This window comes from Loxodonta africana, chromosome 9 (genome assembly GCF_030014295.1).
Source record: "Loxodonta africana isolate mLoxAfr1 chromosome 9, mLoxAfr1.hap2, whole genome shotgun sequence".
In the NCBI taxonomy this organism is placed as follows: Eukaryota; Metazoa; Chordata; class Mammalia; order Proboscidea; family Elephantidae; genus Loxodonta; species Loxodonta africana.
In genome coordinates, this window is record NC_087350.1 from 115,375,240 (window position 1) to 115,392,594 (window position 17,355).

The window sequence follows — 17,355 nt, forward strand, 5'->3', positions numbered from 1 at the left end:
ACGAATCTCTGAAACATTTCATAACATGGAGGAACCTGGAAGGCATTATGCTGAGTGAAATTAGTCAGAGGCAAAAGGACAAACATTGTATAAGACCACTATTATAAGATCGTGAGAAATAGTAAACCTGAGAAGAACACATACTTTTGTGGTTACGAGGGGGGGAGGGAGGGAGGGTGGGAGAGGGTTTTTTATTGATTAATCAGTAGATAAGAACTGCTTTAGGTGAAGGGAAAGACAACACTCAATACATGGAAGGTCAGCTCAATTGGACTGGACCGAAAGCAAAGAAGTTTCCGGGATAAAATGAATGCTTCAAAGGTCAGCGGAGCAAGTGCGGGGGTCTGGGGAACATGGTTTGCGGGGACTTCTAAGTCAATTGGCAAAATAATTCTATTATGAAATCATTCTGCATCCCACTTTGAAATGTGGCGTCTGGGGTCTTAAATGCTAACAAGCAGCCATCTAAGATGCAGCAATTGGTCTCAACCCACCTGGAGCAAAGGAAAAGGAAGAACACCAAGGCCACACGACAACTAAGAGCCCAAGAGACAGAAAGGGCCACATGAACCAGAGACCTACATCATCCTGAAACCAGAAGAACTAGTTGGTGCTCGGCCACAATCAATGACTGCCCTGACAGGGAGCACAGCAGAGGACCCCTGAGGGAGCAGGAGATCAGTGGGATACAGACCCCAAATTCTCATAAAAAGACCAAACTTAATGGTCTGACTGAGACTGGAGGAATCCCGGCGGCCATGCTCTCCAGACCTTCAGTTGACACAGGACAGGAACCATCCCCGAAGACAACTCATCAGAAATGAAAGGGACTGGTTAGCGGGTGGGAGAGAGACGCTGATGAAGAGTGAGCTAATGATATCAGGTGGACACTCGAGATTGTGTTGGCAACTCTTGTCTGGAGGGGGGATGGGAGGATAGAGAGAGAGGGAAGCCGGCAAAATTGTCAAGAAAGGAGAGACTGAAAGGGCTGACTCAAGAGGGGGACAGCAAGTGGGAGTAGGGAGTGAGATGTATGTAAACTTATATGTGACAGACTGATTGGATTTGTAAACGTTCACTTGAAGCTTAATAAAAGTTATTAAAAAAAAAAAAAAAGAAGCACCAAGAGAGAGAAGATGCCACAGAAGACAGTGGGATAAAGGAACGTACCTGTTATGTATGGAATTGTGTCCCCCCAAAATGCATGTTGAAATCCTATAACCTCTATACTTGTGGACTTAATCCCATTTGGGAATAGGATTTTCTTTGTTATGTTATTGAAGCCTTATCAGTGTAGGGTGTGTCTTAGACCTAAGGACTTTCAAGATATAAAAAGAGCAGATTAGACACAGAAAGAATCAAGAACAAATGGGGAGAAATAAGTGCCAGGAGGAGATCTCCAAGAAATGCCGAGAAGACCCTAAAGAAGCTAAGACAAGGATTTCTTCCCCCAGCCAACAGATAGAACCTTTCCCTAAAGCTGGTGCTCTAAATTCAAACTCCCAGCCTCCTACACTGTTGTTGTTGTTGTTGCCAGGTGCTGTCGAGTCAGTTCCGACTCATAGCTACCCCATGTACCACAGAATGAACACAGAATGAAACACTGCCCTGTCCCGCGCTGTCCTTACAACTGTGCCTCCTAAACTGTAAGGAAATAAGTTTCTATTCTTTAAAACCACACACATCACACAATAGAATACTACGTGTCGATAAAGAACAGTGAGGGATCTGTGAAACATTTCATAATGTGGAGGAACCTGGAAGGCATTATGCTGAGTGAAATTAGTCAGTTGCAAAAGGACAAATATTGTATAAGACCACTATTGTAAGAACTTGAGAAATAGTTTCTGAGAAGAAAACATTCTTTTGTGGTTATGAGAGGGGGAGGGAGGGAGGGTGGGAAAGGTGTATTCACTAATTAGATAGTAGTAAGAACTACTTTCGGTGAAGGGAAAGACAGCACACAATACAGGGGAGGTCAGCACAATTGGACTAAACCAAAAGCAAAGAAGTTTCCTGAATAAACTGAATGCTTCGAAGGACAGCATAGCAGGGGCAGGGGTCTGGGGACCATAGTTTCAGGGGACATCTAAGTCAATTGGCATAATAAAATCTATTAACAAAACATTCTGCATCCCACTTTGAAGAGTGGCGTCTGGGGTCTTAAACGCTAGCAAGCAGCCATCTAAGATGCGTCAAATTGGTCTCAACCCACCTGGATCAAAGGAGAATGAAGAACACCAAGGACACAAGGTAATTATGAGCCCAAGAGACAGAAAGGGCCACGTGAACCAGAGACTACATCATCCTGAGACCAGAATAACTAGATGGTGCCTGGCTACAACCCATGACTGCCCTGATAAGGAACACAACAGAGAACCCCTGAGGGAGCAGGAGAGCAGTGGGATGCAGACCCCAAATTCTCATAAGACCAGACTTAATGGTCTGACTGAGACTGGAAGAACCCCGGTGGTCGTGGCCCCCAGACCTTCTGTTGGCCCAGGACAGGAACCATTCCTGAAGCCAACTCTTCAGTCATGGATTGGACTGGACAATGGGTTGGAGAGGGATGCTGGTGAGGAGTGAGCTTCTTGGATCAGGTGGACACTTGAGACTGTGTTGGCATCTTCTGCCTGGGGGGGAGATGAGAGGGTGGAGGGGGTTAGAAGCTGGCAAAAAGGACATGAAAAGAGAGAGTAGAGGGAGACAGCAGGCTGTCTTATTAGGGGGAGAGTAATTGGGAGTGTGTAGCAAGGTGTATGTGGGTTTTTGTGTGAGAGACTGACTTGATTTGTAAACTTTCACTTAAAGCACAATAAAAATTATTAAAAAAAAGAACAACACACGTGTGGTATGTCCATTACAGCAGCACTGAGAAACTAAGACATTATACATCTTATCAAATAAAGCTTACAGAAGACATCTGCCAATCGACTCATGGAATGTTCAAGCCCTGGATTGATGGAATTTTTAACTCATGTTGTCACTGAGTGCCATTGAGTTGATTCCAACTCATAGCGACCCTAAAGGACAGAGTAGAATTGCCCCATAGGGTTCCCAAGGCTCTAATCTTTATGGAAGCAGACTTCCACGTCTTTCTTCCCTGGAGCTACTGGATAGCTCAAGCCACTGACCTTTTGGTTAACCATTGTGCCAACAGGTCTTTTATAGTTCATGTATTGTTGTTAGCTGCCATCGAGTTGTTCTGACTCATAGTGACCCATGTACAACAGAACCAAACACTGCCTGGTCCTGCGCTGTTCTCATAATGGTTGCTGTTTGAGCCCATGGCTGCAGCCACTGATCAGACAATGTTCCATTGCTATTCACAAGGTTTTCACTGGCCAATTTTTTCAGAAGTAGATCACCAGGTCCTTCTTTCTAGTCTGTCTTAGTCTGGAAGCTCTGCTGAAACCTGTCTACCATGGGTGACCCTACTGGGACTTGAAGTACCAGTAGCATAGCTTCCAGCATCACAGCAACATACAAGCCATCACAGTATGACAAACTGACAAATGCTAGTTCATGTACGCCCCAGGAATTCTTCTAACATATTAATCCTCCCTGGATGGACTTCTGGCCTCTGCTTGAATACCTATAGGGACAGGAGATTCATTCCAAGTAGTGGGCATTCTATTGTTGAAAAGCTTTGATTGCTTATGTTAAATTGAGTCAGCCTCTCATTACCATTTCCCACCGGTCTCAAGTCTTCCCCTTGGAATCATTAACAAAAATTTTTCAGATATTAAGTTATCGTAAACATGTTTTCTGTCGTATAAATTTTCTTCTACAGCATTCTTTTTAAGGGCTGAATCATATCGCTTTGTTTGGGTAGGCCATATTTTATCTAATTCATCCCCTGCTGTGCAGTGGCTAGATGTTTGCTAATAAAAAAAACTATAATTAATACTTACTAATTTATATATATATTTTTTTAATTTATATACAAGTAAACTATTGACTTCTCATTCTATGCTAGCAATGGTACTAGGTGCTAGGAAAAGGAGGGTAAAACCACCGTAAAATGACCCCCGCCCTCAAGAAGCTTATATTCCTTTATCTTACTTTACAGTCATCCTGTTGTCTTAGGGAATTAGGAGTTTTACTTCCCTGGAGGTACGGTAGCTGATACGAAGGAAATACATATTATACATCTGATAATTCTTTGGCTGTGTATTAACAAGTAGAATCCAGGAATACAATAGCCATGTTTGAGAGGCTGTATTAGTTTCCTGGAGACCCGGTGGCACACTGGCTAACAACTCAGCTGCTAACCAAAATGTCAGCGGTTCGAATCCACCAGCTGCCCCTTGGAAACCCTATGGGGCAGTTCTATTCTGTCCTATAGGGTCACTATGAGTTGGAATCGGCTCAACAGCAACAGGTTTTTTTGTTTTGTCTTGTTTTTACATTGGTTTCCTAGGGCTGCTGTAACAGAATACCTCAAAGTGGGTGGCTTATAGGAACAGAAACTCATTGTCTCGTAGTTCTGGAGGCTAGAAGTCCAAATTAAGGTATCAGCCGTGTTGATTCCTTCCGAGAGCTTTGATGGAGGAAGTGTTCCATCTTCTCTCCTAACTTCCAGTGGCTCCTGACGATCCTGGGTGTTCCTTGGTGTGTCACACCATGTGGCAACCTTCCTCCCTGTCTTGCCTCCTCTTTTATAAGGACAGCACTCAGATGGGGTCCTACCCCACCCTGAACTCATGCTGACTTAACTGATACCATCATCAAAGACCCTTTTTCCAAACAAGGTTCACATTCACAGGTCCCAGGGGTTAAGACCTCAGTGTATCTTTTGGGGGACACAATTCAATCCATAACAGATGGTCTGTTTATTGACAGCCTCACCACCACTGAGTTTTATCATTTTGTTAAATCTTCCCAGTTGGATAGGTTTGATTCTTAAATCACATGGTTGCTTTTGTTTGAATTTGTCTAATTTCTAGCAATTTAGTGTCATTTTTTTGAACTGATTAAAACAAACACATTCAGGATGTTGGAATATTCATCATAAAATACTCTTACTAGAAGAAAAGAAAAAAATGAAATGTCCTTTCATAGGCCAGTGGAATTTGAATCAAAGATAGAAAGTGCCTGTGACCAACGGCATTTCATGTTTTTTTTTTTAACTAAGTCAAATTGTTTGCTTGCTTTTTCAAGCGACTGGCGTATTTTTCAGCAAGTGTTGCAAGTTGTTCCAAAAATGAGCGTTTTCTTTTACACCTGACTTCCTCCACTGAAAAGCCTTTGACCCCACGAAAACAGGTTTGCATGGGGTTAATTTAGTTATTCAGGCGTCACAGTGACTTAACTCTCAGTTATCTTGTGGTGGAATGTATTTGTCTCAGCTTACATGTTATTTTAATGTAGCTGCGTTTAATAGCATGTGGACAGAGTTAACCGTGTTTAGCTGTTTAAGAGAGTAACACATGGTCTGTTCAGCAGCTGCCATCATGAAACAGAAAAGAGTCGGTTGGTTTCAAAGCATGAGAACAGAGAATCGGAAGCGGGAGTCCAGGCCTCAGTAAACTGGCAGGCTGCCTCTGGGGGTCTTTCTGGGGCCTTTCCCTTGGGACATGGAGTAAGGAAGAGGCAGCTGTCCACTCTTTCAGGGCGTGCACAGTAGGTCTGCCATCCTCCAGCAAGTCAGGAGAGCTGCCTGGTGGTCCTCAGGCATGGTTGTTGTTATTAGCTGCCATCAAGTCAGCCCCGACTCAAGGTGGCCCCGACTCAAGGTGACCCCGTGCACAACCGAACAAAACGTTGCCCAGTCCCACGCCATCCCCGTGATCAGTTGTGCATTGAACCGTTCTGATCCATAGGGTTGCCATTAGCTGGTTTTCTGAAGTAGATTGCCAGGCCTTTCTTCCTAGTGCATCTTAGTCTGGAAGCTTTGCGGAAACCTGTTCAGCATCACAGCAACACACAAGCCTCTGCTGACAGACGGGTGGTGGCTGAGCATGCGGTATGTTTGCTGGGAATGGAACCCAGGTCTCCTGTATGGAAGGCAAGGATTCTGCCATGGAACCACCACGGCCCCATTCACACCCTCAGGCTCTGTTATTTTCTGGGGTCAGGGAGACCCCCCATTCTCATCTGTCACCTGACCATGTGACTGGCTTTGACCAGTAGATGCTAGCAGACTTGCCACACACAAAGCCTGGAAAAAAGTCTTCTGCCTGGACCCACAGACCCCAGATGACCCAACAGCTGAGCACAGATGTGTGAGCAAACCCAGCGGATATCAGCCAGGCCCCACCCAGATCGTTAGAAACCCCCACCAGACCCCTAAACCATTTACCAAGTCAGCTCCGATTCATGGCAAGCCCATGTGTATCAGAGTAGAGCTGTGTTTTGTAGGGTTTTCAATGGCTGATTTTTCTGTAGTAGATTGCCAGGCCTTTCTTCTGAGGCATCTCTGAATGGACTCAAATCTCCAACCATTCTATTAATAACCAAAGGTGTTAACTGTTTGCACCACCCAGGGACGAACTAACCCATAGGTTTGTGAGACGTAATAAACCTCTGTTTTCAGGCACTGTTTTGGGACGTTTTGTGACGCAGCAGTTGCTAAGCTAAGCCCGTGCACCTCATGCACAGCCATCACCCATCTGTCAGCGGGGGCTTGTGTGTTGCTGTGATGCTGAACATATTTAGTGGAGCTTCTAGACTAAGACCAGGAAGTAAGGCCTGGTGATCTACATCTGAAAATCAGCTAATGAAAACCAAAGGCAACTTTAGAAGTGTGAGCCAGGTATCTTCTAACATATTAAAATAACCTGGAAAGAAGGGAACAGACATGGCCTGAGATGTATGACTTCATTCCTCTGAGAGACATAAAAGGGGGAAGAGGCTTCGAATGCTTCAACGCCTGCCCTGCTTGCTCTCCGCTCAGGTTTTCACGAGTCCTCCTGCCTTCTCTGGCATCATCGCCAGGTCTTTTAATTAAGTAATAGAAAAGTAATTAAGGCAGACATAGGTGGTGTAGGTTATTCTTGAGCACCCACAGAGGAAGAAATGGAGAGAATGCTAGCTGCAAACATCAGCAGTAAAAGAAGCCGGGAACAAAGAGCAGAGAAGTCTCTGCTCCTGCCTGCTCCAATCTTGCAGAAAACACCAGCTTTGCAAGGCTGTGACTCAGCGGGAGCTAGCAGCGTGTAATATGTGCTGTCCACCTGCTGAGATACTAAACCCAGGTCCTCCGCTCACGTCCTGTATCTGTCACCAAGCATCCAATGCAGTCCTGTCCCCTGAGAGCCTGTCAGGACAGAGCAGAGCCCAGACCTCCCCAAGCTGCCCCCAGGGTCTGGGGGAGGCCCCAGGCCAGGCTGTCCCCATGGCCTGCCCCCAAGGCTGCAGCATCAAGGCCCTTCTCGGCAATTCCCACCTGGCCCATGGACAACGGCGCTCCCACAGCGAGGAGGAAGGAAAGTAAGCGGAGGTGAGCCCTTGTGACACATTTGTGCTCCCTGCACGTCTGAGGTGAGCTGGGCATCTCTGAGGTAAGCTTTACCTAGACTCCTGTCAAGGTCCCTGGGTGCACAAAGGGTTAACGTGTTCAGCTACTAACTGAAAAGTTGGAGGTTTGAGTCCACCCAGTGGCAGTATGGAATGAAGGCCTGGCGTTCTACTTCCATGAGGTGACAGCCATTGAAAATCCTGTGGAGCACAGTTCTATTCTGACACAGACGGGGTCACCATGAGTCCTTGGAATTGACTCTAAGGTGACAGGTAGACTACTGTCTTCCCTGGTAGTGGGGAAGACTGGGATGGTGGGTTCAGATCTTGCTTTTGCCATTTGTTCAAGGTGTGTTCCTGAACAAGACTCCTAGCTTCCTGATGGATCTTCAGTGTTCTCTTCCGTCACGTAGGAATAGCAACAGCTGCTTGCCAACCTCACACCTTCACCTGATTTTTACATCGGATAGTGTATGGAAAGGGGCTTGGAACGGGTTAGAAACCCCCTTCAACTAGAAACCGTCATTCTTTTTTTTTTTTAATAATTAAAAAAAATTTTTTTAAATAATTTTTATTGTGCTTTAAGTGAAAGTTTACAAATCAAGTCAGTCTCTCACATATAAGCTTATATACACCTTACTACATACTCCCATTTACTCTCCCCCTAGTGAGTCAGCCCACTCCCTTCTTCCAGTCTCTCCTTTTGTGACTGTTTTGCCAGTTTCTAACCCTCTCTACCCTCTCATCTCCCCTCCAGACAGGAGATGCCAATACAGTCTCAACTGTCCACCTGATACAAGTAGCTCACTCTTCATCAGCATCTCTCTCCAGCCCATTGTCCAGTCCCTTCCATGTCTGATGAGTTGTCTTCAGGAATGGTTCCTGTCCTGGGCCAACAGAAGGTTTGGGGACCATGACTGCCGGGATTCTTCTAGTCTTAGTCAGACCATTAAGTCTGGTCTTTTTATGAGAATTTGGGGTCTGCATCCCACTGATCTCCTGCTCCCTCAGGGGTTCTCTGTTGTGTTCCCTGCCAGGGCAGTCACCGGTTGTGGCCGGGCACCATCTAGTTCTTCTGGTCTCAGGATGATGTAGTCTCTGGTTCATGTGGCCCTTTCTGTCTCGGGCTCATAGTTATCGTGTGACCTTGGTGTTCCTCATTCTCCTTTGATCCAGATGGGTTGAGACCAATTGATGCATCTTAGATGGCCACTTGTTAGCATTTAAGACCCCAGACGCCACACTTCAAAGTGCGATACAGAATATTTTCATAATAGAGTTTATTATGCCAATTGACTTAGAAATCCCCTTAAGCCATAGTCCCCAAATCCCTGCTCTTGCTCCGCTGACCTTCAAAGCATTCAGTTTATCTGGGAAACTTCTTTGCTTTTGGTCCAGTCCAGTTGAGCTGACCTTCCCTGTATTGAGTATCGTCCTTCCCTTCACCTAAAGTAGTTCTTATCTACTAACTAATCAGCAAATAACCCTCTCCCACCCTCCCTCCCTCCCCCCTCTCATAACCGCAAAAGAATGTGTTCTCAGTTTATACTATTTCTCAAGAACTTATAATAGTGGTCTTATACAGTATTTGTCCTTTTGCATCTAATTTCACTCAGCATAATGCCTTCCAGGTTCCTCCATGTTATGAAATGTTTCACAGATTCGTCACTGTTCTTTATCGATGCGTAGTATTCCATTGTGTGAATATACCACAATTTATTTACCCATTCATCCATTGATGGACACCTTGGTTGCTTCCAGCTTTTTGCTATTGTAAACAGAGCTGCAGTAAACATGGGTGTGCATATATCTGTTCGTGTAAAGGCTCTTATTTCTCTAGGGAGTATTCCAAGGGGTGGGATTTCTGGGTTGTATGGTAGTTCTATTTCTAACTTTTTAAGAAAACGCCAGATAGATTTCCAAAGTGGTTGTACCATTTTACATTCCCACCAGCAGTGTATAAGAGTTCCAATCTCTCCTCAGCCCCTCCAACATTTATTATTTTGTGTTTTTTGGATTAATACCAGTCTTGTTGGAGTGAGATGGAATCTCATCGTAGTTTTAATTTGCATTTCTCTAATGGCTAATGATCGAGAGCATTTTCTCATGTGTCTGTTAGCCACCTGAATATCTTCTTTAGTGAAGGGCGTGTTCATATCCTTTGCCCACTTTTTGATTGGGTTGTTTGTCTTTTTGTGGTTGAGTTTTAACAGAATCATACAGATTTTAGAGATCAGGCGCTGGTTGGAGATGTCATAGCTGAAAATTCTTTCCCAGTCTGTAGGTGGTCTTTTTACTCTTTTGGTGAAGTCTTTAGATGAGCATAGGTGTTTGATTTTTAGGAGCTCCCAGTTATCTGGTTTCTTCTCGTCATTTTTGGTAATGTTTTGTATTCTGTTTATGCCTTGTATTAGGGCTCCTAACATTGTCCCTATTTTTTCTTCCATGATCTTTATCGTTTTAGTCTTTATGTTTAGGTTTTTGATCCACTTGGAGTTAGTTTTTGTGCAAGGTGTGAGGTATGAGTCCTGTTTCATTTTTTTGCAAATGGATATCCAGTTATGCCAGCACCATTTGTTAAAAAGACTCTCTTTTCCCCAATTAACTGACACTGGGCCTTTGTCAAATATCAGCTGCTCATATGTGGATGGATTTATATCTGGGTTCTCAATTCTGTTCCACTGGTCTATGTGCCTGTTGTTGTACCAGTACCAGGCTGTTTTGACTACTGTGGCTGTATAATAGGTTCTAAAATCAGGTAGAGTGAGACCTCCCACTTTCTTCTTCTTTTTCAGTAATGCTTTACTTATCCGGGGCTTCTCTCCCTTCCATATGAAGTTGGTGATTTGTTTCTCCATCACTTTAAAAAATGTCATTGGAAATTGGATCATAAGTGCATTGTATGTATAGATGGCTTTTGGTAGAATAGACATTTTTACTATGTTAAGTCTCCCTATCCATGAGCAAGGTACGTTTTTCCACTTAAGTAGGTCTTTTTTAGTTTCTTGCAGTAGTACTTTGTAGTTTTCTTTGTATAGGTCTTTCACATCCTTGGTAAGATTTATTCCTAAGTATTTTATCTTCTTGGGGGCTACTGTGAATGGTATTGATTTGGTGATTTCCTCTTCGATGTTCTTTTTGTTGATGTAGAGGAATCCAAGCGATTTTTGTATGTTTCTCTTGTAACCTGAGACTCTGCCGAAGTCTTCTATTAGTTTCAGTAGTTTTCTGGAGGATTCCTTAGGGTTTGCTGTGTATAAGATCATGTCATCTGCAAATAGAGATAATTTGACTTCTTCCTTGCCAATCCGGATGCCCTTTATTTCTTTGTCTAGCCTAATTGCTCTGGCTAGGACCTCTAGCACAATGTTGAATAAGAGCGGTGATAAAGGGCATCCTTGTGAAACCGTCATTCTTGACGTATGTGGCAGATAAGCGCGTGGGCTCCAGGGCCTTATTGCCTGGATTCGAGGCTCTGCTTCTTAGTCACTGTGTGACCTTGAACAGTTACTTAACTGTCCTCATCTGTAAAATGGACTTAATAATGACACTTAACGCATAAATTGTGAGGATTAAATAAGTTAACGCATGCAAAGTCATCAGAACAGTGTCTGGTATAGTTTTTTGCTGTTGTTGTTAGGTGCCGTTGAGTTGGTTCCAACTTAGAGTGACCCAATATACAACAGTGCCCTGTGCCATCCTCACAATCATTGTTATGCTTGAGCCCATTGTTGCAGCCAGTGTGTCAATCCATCTTGTTGAGGGCCTTCCTCTTTTTTGCTGACCCTCTGCTTTAACAAGCATTATGTCCTTCTCCAAAATACATGAGACGAAATCTCGCCATCCTTACTTCTAAGGAGCATTCTGGCTGTACTTCTTCTAATACAGACTTGTTCATTTTTTTGGCAGTCCATGGTATATTCAATATTCTTCGCCAACACCATAGTTCAAAGGCATCAATTCTTCTTCGGTCTTCCTTATTCATTGTCCAGCTTTCACAAGAACATGAGGCAATTGAAAATTTTGTGACTTGGGTTAGGCACACTTCAGTCGTCAGAGTGACATCTTTATTTTCATCACTTTAAAGAGGTCTTTTGCAGCAGATTTGCTCAATGCAATGCATCCTTTGATTTCTTGACTGCAGCTTCCACGAGTGTTGATTGTGGATCCAAGTAAAATGAAATCCTTGACAACTTTAGTATTTTCTCTGTCTATCATGATTTCGTTTGTTGGCCCAGTTGTGAGGATTTTTGTTTTCTTTATGTTGAGGTGTAATCCATTCTGAAGGCTGTAGTCTTTGATCTTCATCAGTAAGTGCTTCAAGTCCTCTTCACTTTCAGCAAGCAAGGTTGTGTCATCTGCATATCACAGGTTGTTAATGAGTCTTCTTCCAGTCGTGATGCTGCGTTCTTCTTCGTATAGTCCAGTTCCTTGGATTGTTTGCTCAGCATACAGATTGAATAAGTATGGTGAAAAGATACAACCCTGACACACACCTTTTCTGACTTTAAACCACACAGTATCCCCTTGTTCTGTTCAAATGACTGCCTCTTGGTCTCTGTACAGGTTCCTCATGAGCACAATTAAGTGTTCTGGAATTCTCATTCTTTGCAATGTTATCCATAATTTATTATGATCCACACAGTTGAATGCTTTTTGCCTAGTCAATAAAATATAGGTAGGTAAACATCTTTCTGATATTCTCTGCTTTCAGCCAAGATCCATCTGACATCAGTAATGATATCCCTGGTTCCACATCCGCTTCTGAATCTGGCTTGAATTTCCAGCAGCTCCCTGTTGATGTACTGCTGCGGCTGCTTTTGAATTAGTTTTACTGGCTTGTAATAGGCATTCAACAAACACTCTTAATAAACCTGAGTGAATGAAGTTCTCATAAGAAAGCAAATCACTCCAACTGGGAACTATTAAATCTCAGGGCAGGAAAGAGAAACAATTTCTATTAAAAAAATTGGGTGGGGAATGAGAGATGTTTATATTGGAAAACTAGGAGGGAAACATTGCTTTTTCAGGGACAAAAATCAGAGTCCTAATAGGCTATGTCAGCAACGCTTTCTTATATCAAAGATGGTAAAATGTTCTTTTATTTAATCTCTCTTGACTTAAGCGCTGTTCTGTCGAAGTGGTAAATGCACGTGTGGGTATGTTTTGAGTTCATGTAACTCATGCAGACAAATCAGGACAGGTGTGTGTCAGGTTCATAGCCTTTCACCATCCTTATTCAGCCTGTATGCTGAGCAAATGATCCACGAAGCTGGACTATATGAAGAGGAACGGGGCATCAGGATTGGAGGAAGGCTCATTAACAACCTGCCTTATGCAGATGACACAACCTTGATTGCCGAAAGTGAAGAGGACTTGAAGCACTTACTAATGAAGATCAAAGACCACAGCCTTCAGAATGGATTGTACCTCAACATAAAGAAAACAAAAATCCTCACTACTGGACCAATGAGCAACATCATGATAAACGGAGAAAAGATTGAAGTTGTCAAGGATTTCATTTTACTTGGATCCACAATCAACAGCCATGGAAGCAGCAGTTAAGAAATCAAAAGACACATTGCAGTGGGCAAATTTGCTGCAGAGGACCTCTTTAAAGTGTTGAAGAGCCAAGATGTCACTTTGAGGACTAAGGTGCACCTGACCCAAGTCGTGTTATTTTCAATCGCATCGTATGCGTGTGAAAGCTGGACAATGAATAAGGAAGACCGAAGAAGAATTGATGCCTTTGAATAGTGGTGTTGGCGAAGAATATTGAATATACCAGGGACTGCCAAAAGAACGAACAAATCTGTCTTGAAAGAAGTGCAGCCAGAATGCTCCTTAGAGGCAAGGGTAGCGAGACTGCGTCTTACATACTTTGAACGTGTTGTCAGGAGGAATCAGTCTCTGGAGAAGGACATCATGCTTGGCAGAGTACAGCGTCAGCGGAAAAGAGGAAGACCCTCAACGAGGCAGATTGACGCAGCGGCTGCAACAATGAGCTCAAGCATAACAACGATTGTAAGGATGGCTCAGGACCGGGCACTGTTGTGTTCTGTTGTGCACAGCGTCGCTATGAGTCGGAACCGACTTGACGGCACCTAACAACAACATACGTATGTATATATGTATGTATCTATCTACGTACATAAATATTAGTGAGATTTGATAAAAAAAGAAAAAGGAACCAGATGCCTGATCACATGATTCCGATCAAACATACTATCCCAATTTTTAAGCTGCCTCACTCCCCTTCCCCAATTATTTTTCTTTTGTAAAATGAAGTTGCCAGATTGATTTTTCCATTTTCCGTTCTGAGAAGCTTTAAGGTTAAGTGCTCTCTGCTGAGTTCTCTCGGCTGCGAGTGGGACTGCCTAGCCTGTGAAGGTGACCAGAGGGCCCTGGTTCATCCATCCCACGCTCCTTCCCTTTCTGCCAGGGTCCCCACCACGAGGTGCGTAACCAGGCTGACGACGTCACCTGCGCTCCCGTGAAGGGGAAAGGAAGCCAGCCAAGCCGCCCCCCAGGAAAGCATTTGCTAACTGCCCGCTGGCACTTGTTGAGTGATAACACTTGCGGTTCTCCACATGTTTACGCAGAGTCTCAGATTTATCTGACAGTTTTACACCCTGAGGCATGATACACAGTAATTAAAATTAAAAATGTTTTGACAGCCTAAACAAATGGCTATATAAATTAGAAAGCTGTAAAAAGCCACGGTAGCCAAAAATAAAGATATATAGATAAATCATAAAGTTACAAACAAGAACGTTTTAATACGGGCATGCTGATATCCAGACACTTCAAAATACAGGCTCAACTCTGGCCTGAAGGAAGATGAAGCAGCAATGTGAAAGCTAGCAAAACCGTTCTTTCCTGCTTAGCAATTCTTTCCTCTACGCTTCTCCGGTAACTAAAGAAAGGAAGAAATGTGCCCAGGCTTCCCAAATCCCTCCAAGTCTAAAATCTGCTGTAAAATCTCCCCTTTTTAAAAAGCACCCAGACCAGTTGCCTGGAATCTTTACTATTCACCTTCCCAAATGTGTAAAATGATGCGGGCTATATAGAACTTGGCTTGACTTCCCATTTCTGGAGTGTGTGGCATAAAATGTGTGTTTATGAAAGGAGCCAAATATATGATCTGCATGTGAATATAATTTCTTTCAACTAGAGACCCACACACAAATGTTCTAGTATCATCTCTCGCTTAAATCTATCACCTAGGTGTCAGAAGAAACGATTGTATCACGTGGCTTCAATTTTTTTTTTTTTTTCCATTTCTTCCAAGTAAGCCTGCTCACCACTACCCTAATGCATTGAAGCTTTAGGGCATTTCAAAGGAGGGAACAAAATAATTGGAAGTAACCAATGGGATTTTCTCTCTCTAGAAGGGCTGGATTGCCGGAAGCCAGGCATATCACGTGGACAGTCTTTAAGATACATCTTCAAAGCAGTGCTTTATTTGGCCTAGTTTCTAAAGGGCCATTGCTAGATCATTGTTATGTATCTCACATCCAAGTGATTAAGAAGAGAAGGCTGCAGAAATACTGGAAGCTTTTTGTGGCCATCATCCTAGAACCCTCTGTTTCTTCCTGACTTCCTGCTGTCCAATCCTTTGTCCTCTTGGCTCCGTTTCTTATTCTTAATCCCACCCCTGCCTCCCCTGGTCTTGGCATTGCTATTTGGTCTTCCCATTTTAAGGAGCCCTAGTGGCTGATGCAATGGTTAATAGTTTGGCTGCTAAACAAAAGATCTGTGACTCAAAGACACCAGCAGCGGCTGTGCAGGTCCCTCTTCTGAAATACGAAGATACGTCTGCAACATGACTAGAAATCTTTCCATTCCGGAGACCCCCCAGATGAGTCTGATGAGCAGACAGGTTTGGGAATCATGGGAGCTCTGTTGTTTTATTCTCTTTTTTAGCGGCAGAACCCTTCCATGTGATGAAATCTTTTCGGAAACACAATATATACAAAGACAGTTCCTGCTAAAGCAAGGACATTATAGGATGAATGAAATCGTTTCCTCCTAGGTCAAAGCCTGGGTCAAGAGTAGCCAACTGGATACTTGCAGATAATTTAAACGAATGAAACAGAACAAGTGCCCCTGGGTGGTGCAAACGGTTAAGTTAATATGCTTGCCTGCTAACCAAAAGGTTGGAGGTTCAAGTACACCCAGAAGTACCTCAGAAGAAAGGCCTGGCAATCTACTTCCACTAAATCAGTCACTGAAAACCCTACGGAGCACAGTTCTGTTCTGACAGACACGGGGATGCCGTGAGCCAGAGTCGACTGGACGGCAACTGATTAGTTAGTTTTGATGTCTTACGAGATCATTTGATTTTTGAAAGAAAGTGAAAAATCAAGATTTTGTTTTATAAAATCTCTCAAATGTAAAGGTTGACAGTTAACTGAATCTTTTAAAAAAGACTCTCTTCCCCTCCCCTACAGAACAAAAGCATGTCAACGTGCTGGAAAATGGTCCCCAGCCCCCATGTTTTAACCTGCAGTTTAGACTGTGAGGGCAGTGGAGGCTCAGGGGTAGAATTCTTGCCTTCCATGAGGGAGATCCGGGTTCGATTCCTGGCCGGTGCATCTCATGCTCAGCCACCACCTGTCTGCAGTGGAGGCTTGCGTGTTGCTATGAGGCTGGACAGGTCTCAGCGGAGCTCCCAGACTCAGATGGACTAGGAAGAAAGGCCTGGCATTCAACTTCTGAAAATCAGCCAAGGGAAACCTTACAGATCACCACAGCCTGATCCCATTGTGCATGGGGTCCTCATGAATCAGGGCCAACTCGACAGAGGTAAGTAACAGCAAGTTTAGACTTTTTTATTAGTTACCTATTGCTTTGAAAAGAAACTACCCCACAATTTAGCAACTTAAAACAACAAATGTTCATTTCAGACACTTTCTGAGAGTGTGGAATCCTGAGGCAGTTTAGCTGCATGGTTCTGGGTGAGGGTCCTTCATGTGTTGCCAACAAAATGTTGCCTGGGGCTGTGGCCATCTAGATGCTCCAGGGCCTCACGTGGCTGCTGGCAGGTCTCAGTTCCATGTTCGCTGCTGCCTGGAGGCCTCCATTCCTCAACCTGTGGACTCCATCGTTGGCCACCTGAGTGCCCTCAAAACACGGCAACTGGCTTCCCGCAGAGTGAGTCATCCAAGAAAGAGAGCAAGGCAGAGTCCACAATGTCCCTATGAGCTAGCTCAGGTCACGTATCCTCACCTCCACTCTACGAGTCCCTGAGTAGTATTAATGGCTAACGCCCTCAGCTGCTAAACTAAAGCTTGGAGGTTCAAGTCCACCCACAGGCACTATGGAAGAAAAGCCTGGCAGTCTACTTCCAAAAACAGCCATGGAAAACCCTCTTGGGGCACAGTTCTACTGTGACACGTGCTGTCAGTTACACGGATCAATCCTGGTACAGTGTGGGAGGGGGACACACAAGGGTGTGAATACCATGAGGCGGGACCCTTGGGGGCCATCTTGGAAATCCACTACTACACCTTTAAAAGATCAAAATGGCCCAAATCTTGGCTGTTTGAATCTGCCTCAGGAATTCATACCATAAATTGTCATGTCCTTTTCCCAGCCCCTCACCTCCACCACTTAATCCTCTTTTCCAACCCCCCTCCTCCTCACAAGCTTGACTCATAGGAAAACAGCTGCTTCTGTGTTCACTGTTCCCTTCAGGCTGGGATATATCCACTGGTTCCTGCACTTCTGGTCCCCCAATCCCGATGAAGGGAACTGCCCAGATGTTTGACTTTGGGCTCCAGCTGGTAATTTGTAGAACCATGTGTCAGGGGTCTAAGAGGCAAAGAGTCAGGATTAGAATTAGGAACCTGCAGGTAACTGTGACTCAGAGGCCAACCCTGTTCATCAAAC